Genomic DNA, 5,149 nt, shown 5'->3' with positions numbered 1-5,149 from the left:
ATGCCCCGCGCCCGCCACCGCCCCTTAAACCCCCCGGTCCGTGCGAGCGGCGGCGGAGAGAGCGGGTGCCCCTTGCTCCCCTCGCCGCCGCCGCCGCCCCGCTCGCCCCTTCCCCAGCCGCTCTGCCGCCTCCCCGGTGCGGCCGTGCCCGGGCGGCGGGCGCGCCGTGATGGACGGCGGGGCTGGAGCGGGGTTTGAGTGACAGCGCTTACCTCGGGTGCCAATCTTCGTCACACTGACAAGCGGCTGCAGCAATCGGGACCCGCACCGCCGCCGCGCGCGTCACCGCGCGCCGCCGCGCCCGGCCAATCACCGCCCGCGCCGCCCCCGACGCCACGGCGCGCCTCATCAATATTCATCGCCCGGGGGCGGGGCTTGGGCGCACCGCCCCTCCGCATTGGGGCCGCCCGTCTCCTCCTCATGAATATGGATGAGGGGGCGGGGGAAGCCGTGAGGGTGAGGCCACGCCCCTGCCGTGTGTTAGGCGGCGGGGTGAAACCACTGCTGGGGGTGGGGGGAAGGAGGGAGGTACCAAGTGGCTCCGCCATGAGGGGAGCGGCGGTCGCCGCTGTGGCGGGTTCGTGCCGCGTTCCCTCGGGCAGCGCTGGATGCTCGCCCTGGGGTCGCCTCAGGGCGCTGCTCCCTTGGAGGACTCCCTACTCCTTGGGGGAGTCCCTTGCCTCGGCTGTTGGAGCTGCCAGCCCCTTGTGGGGTGCCCCCGGGAGCCGCCCGGGGCGGGCGGGGGTGGCCCCGGGGTGCCCCGAGCTGGAGGCTCCTCACAGGCTGTGCCAGGAGCTTCTCCTCCGGCCTGCCTGGGGTGAAGCTGCCCGGCTGAGCCTTGCCGCCCTTCCAGCCCCAAAGCTGCGCCCCGTTCTCCCCAAAGCCCCGAGCAGCCCCGAACGCCCTCGGAGTGAGGGCGGAGCTGCGCTTCCCTCAGGATCCTGCCCGGGTCCTGCGTGCCCTGAAATAAAGGTGCTGACCACACACGGGTTTATTCCTGCTGGAACTCCGCTTGGGGGGAACCAGTGCTGTCACAGCTTCTTCCCCCATGAGTTACCACTGTTAAATATCCCCCCTTTTCCCAAACCATTCCTATATAAGTGTCAGGAATGTCCTTTCAGGCGGGTGCCCTGTGGCTTGGCCGTTTTGCTGTTGGGATATTTAAAAAGTGACTCTGCAAAAGGGCTGGAATGCCTTTGAGTAATGCGTGTCACAGGTGATGGATCTGTCGTCTCCACCTTGTTCCTCGTTCTCAAGGCTTCTGAGAGATCATCCCCTCATCACCTCGCTGGCTTTGCGAGCAGAGGTTTGCAGGGGGAGGAAGAAAGTGACACATAAAAAGCAAATCTCATTTTAGGAAGCTCAGTTTAAACCCAAAGCAGTTTTACTTTCCGGTCCCTCTGCAAAGCCACCACTGGGAATCTACTTGATTATCCTGCTCCCATTAAACTGAGAATACCCTACAGCTTTTTCATGGTCCATGTCTCTCTCCCTGGTTTAACAGCAGCAAGTCAACTAATTTTTTTTTTTTTTTTTTTGGGTTTTATATACCACTTTCATGGGCCAGGCCACTTTTAAAAGATCTGGGTAATACTTTGGCAATAGAAACAGCTTCTTAAATGTTCCTGTGAGCCAGGTCTGCCCTCAGTCCTCTGCGCGTCACTGCTGTGCCAAGACCCTGCTCAGCCAACACAGTTGCTTCAGGAATCTTGTCACCCTGTCCACACTGCCACCATTTGTCCACTGACAAAACAGTTGCTCCATCCCCTTGCCAGACTGCCTGGAGCCTTCTCAGGGGTTCCTTTTCCAGCCATTTCCCCCTGCACAGTCAGAGCCACGTGGACATCATGCTTGTGAGCAGAGAGGGAACTTCTGCACCAAGCAGAGAGGGTGGGACCGAGCTGTGCTAATCCAGATGGGTAAATCATGGCTCAGTGTTAATGGGAATGATTTATTTAAACAAGATTAAGAAAAAAACCCCAAAACACAACCAAATCTTAGTTTGTCTCATTCACAAGAGAATCTCTGCTTCTGCTCCTGTGCTGTGTAACAACACCTCTCATGCAGTTCCTGTGGCCAGGTTGGCTGCTTCTACCACAAGTTTCAGCTCTCATTATCCCTGACACATTCATTAGTGACACATTCACTAAACAGTGCTTAAAATTAACTGCTTCCCATGTCCAGACCTGCCTCTTCTTCAAATTTGATTCTCCCTGCAACCCCTTTGTTCTCCTTCTGCCTCGCCTGCACTTCTTTGGATGGGAGTTCACTGATTTCTTCTGAGAATGAACAGATTAAATTAAAACTAATTTAGTTTCTGTTTAAGCTCTCCTCCCAGTGTCTTCAAAGCCTTTCTTGATGCCTTTCCCAACTCGGAATTTTCTTTTCTCCTCCTGCTTCCCTTTGCTTTTCCTTCTCTTCCTGGCTGCCACTTTCTATTCCTGAGCTCCCCCCTCATGCACAACAGGTGTAGAAATTCCTCATCTGCTGTTTCCCCCTCACCCCAGTAATCCCATATTTTGGTTGCCTTTGTAGTTAAAGTTACTCCATCCATTACTCTCCTCAGCCTCTTATTCTTTTTGTAATTTCAGTTTTATGTTTTAACTCCCTTGAAACTGAAGCTTGTTATCAGAATGAAGAAAGCCTGGTTCCCCACATATCTGTGCCTTGTGGTTTGTTAACGTTAGGGTGTAAGGTGCAAGTTTTAACTGAAATATCTTCCAGAGTTGTGATTTATTTAAGATTTCTCTTTAGCCAGTGCATGCTGTTGCCCAAAAGTTCTTGCTGCAGATTTTCCATGATTCAGGGAGAACACGATACATCCTCCCTGCTCCACAACTTATTTTCATGAAAGTCACAGCAACTAAATTATTCTGTCAGCTTTAATTCTGTCTGGAGTAAGCCAGTAGATCCAAACATTATTAAATAACAGGGACACACCCTCAGATATACCTCTGCCTACATGACATGACCACATAAACCTCATTCCCACAAGAAAATAACCTAAAAATCATTCCTGATCCAACTTGTGACTTCCAGCTCACTGAAAGCTCTGATCCCACTCACTGTCAAGAGGTCCCTGCTTTTCAATTTGTCTTCAGTCATCTCTGATACAGCTTCTGCAGGCTTAATTTTTAAAGCTTAAGCTTAATTTTTGAAATATCACAGCTGAGATGGCTCCAGGAGATGAAGATTTAAGAAAAGCTCTAAAATTTACAAGACCCTTGAGAGAAGCTGAAAGCTTGGAGAACAGGAGCAGCAGGGGAAAAAGAATGAAGAAATAACTGAGATGAGTGATCCAAAGGCAAACAACAAAAAATCCCAACAAAACGAAACAGAAAGAGAAAGTACAGGTGCCTTTTCTTTCTGTTTCTGATTGTCCAGCCAGTGTTGTCCTTTATCAGTGCTGCAGAAGAACAAGGATCCAATCCATGGGATGGAAGACAGCACTCCTGAGGACATTCCCCATGCTACAAATCTTCCAAGGATTATTACACAGCTGATGGGGTTTTGTGCTCTGAGCTCCCATTGGTATGGGTGCACTCACTTCAATGCAGTGGTGAGAGGGCTGCTTTTCTGTCTAAAAAAGCAAAAGCCACATGCTAGGGTGAATGAAGTGTCACTTTAATACTTTGTAATAGCAAATTATAAATACATAAAAATGGGGTTTGACAATATTCAAGCAAGTAACACTCAGGTTCTCTAGCTTCTGTTACCTTCTTCACATTGTACATATTAAATGAAATTATACAGCTCATTATTTAAAGCATGCCCAGATAGGTTTGTGGGGTCAGGACCTTACCTGACTACTCAGAACAGTTCCCAATATATAAGAGCACTCCTCACAGCTAGCACAAATAATTGCACACGCTGAACTATTGAGGTCCTGCCTCATCAAATGAGACAAGCACTTTCCCAGATCTCTTCTCTTAAATACACTTTCAGTATCTATTTAGGCACAGTAGGATTGTGTAAATGTATTGGGGGGGCAAAACTCTATCCTACATACAACTGCTGGAGGAATTGTGCTTACTCTGACATCCTTTAGCAATTACTGAGTTATGAATATCACAACTGTGTGCAAAACATGACATTCACCTGCATTTAACCTGTTCAGATCACTTCTCCTGCCTCTTGACTGTGTACGTGGCAACTCTTTCATAATTAAGCTTTCAAAGGCAACATTTACATAGAGGTGAAGCTGCTTCCATGCAGGTGGCACTAATCTGTACTCATAACTTGTGGAATAAAGCCTGTAATTGCAGTGATAAGCCTGGAATAATCTAAAGAGCACAGGGTTTCCCCCAGATTTCCATAAAAACCAGGTGAGTTTTTAAAGTGTTGATCTCCTGACAATGGGAGGCCTCTGCAGAAAACCAGTTTCTCCTTTCGTCATTCCAAGGGAATAAAAGGATGTAGTAAGACATGTCAACAGCTTAGATGTCCTCTGGCTGTTTGGAGAGCACTCCCAGGAGCAGCCTTGCTGTGCCCTGTTTGCAGGCACAGCACATTCACATCTGCAGCCACAACTTTACGTGCTATAGGAGGAGCCTGGAAAAAGCGCGTGATTTACTTTATAGTGGATACAGCCTTTAAGATCTTAAAGCTGAAATTAATGAGTTAACTCAGTCGAAATAAATGCCATTGCTTGAACTAGATCATGGAGATCTGCGTAACTCGGCTGGGAACACTCCCTCTGGAGAAATGAGGAGCTCGTGTCCCACAGCAGGACTTGGGCTCAGACCAAGAGCTGGCACTGCAGTGCAGCACTACTGCAAGGAGTTTCTGTGCAGGGACCAGGGATGCCATCCTTTCAACCAGCTTTATGGGCTTATGTTTTTCTACTCTGTTCAGTAGAAAAAAAACAACCTACTTAAAGCCTCCTTAAACAAAAGGAAAAATTAGAAAGTCTTATTCAATATTTCTCCTCATGTTAAATCAAATTTGAATTTTCCAGAGCTGTACATTAGCTGAATCACTGGCTGCACACTACTCACTCCATCTGTTTATATGGTTGAGTCACTGCATTACCAATATTTTAACACGTTACTTGGAAAGAATTTTGGGCGATCTGGAGGACAACCCCCCAGAGCTCTGTAAGATAATGTTCCCTTCTCTGGGCTCTGTAGCACCATACTCTTCTCAATGC

The 5,149-nt window shown here is 48.9% G+C and overlaps 1 protein-coding gene across 1 annotated transcript in view; it reads right to left on the bottom strand.

Moving 5' to 3' along the window:
* The window catches only part of PKNOX1 (PBX/knotted 1 homeobox 1), a 39,437-nt gene extending 39,094 nt beyond the window's left edge, over window positions 1-343 (bottom strand). Inside the window, exon 1 of the mRNA XM_039729307.1 lies at window positions 213-343. The gene's annotated coding sequence lies outside the window, so the exon portion shown is untranslated. The remainder of the gene's footprint in view (window positions 1-212) is intronic.
* Between the last annotated feature and the right edge of the window lie 4,806 nt (window positions 344-5,149).

The sequence above is a fragment of the Passer montanus genome, unplaced genomic scaffold, assembly GCF_014805655.1.
Source record: "Passer montanus isolate IOZ18808 unplaced genomic scaffold, ASM1480565v1 scaffold69, whole genome shotgun sequence".
Lineage (NCBI taxonomy): Eukaryota > Metazoa > Chordata > Aves > Passeriformes > Passeridae > Passer > Passer montanus.
The sequence above is the reverse complement of the archived record's forward strand: the minus strand, read 5'-3'. Positions and strand labels throughout refer to the sequence as shown.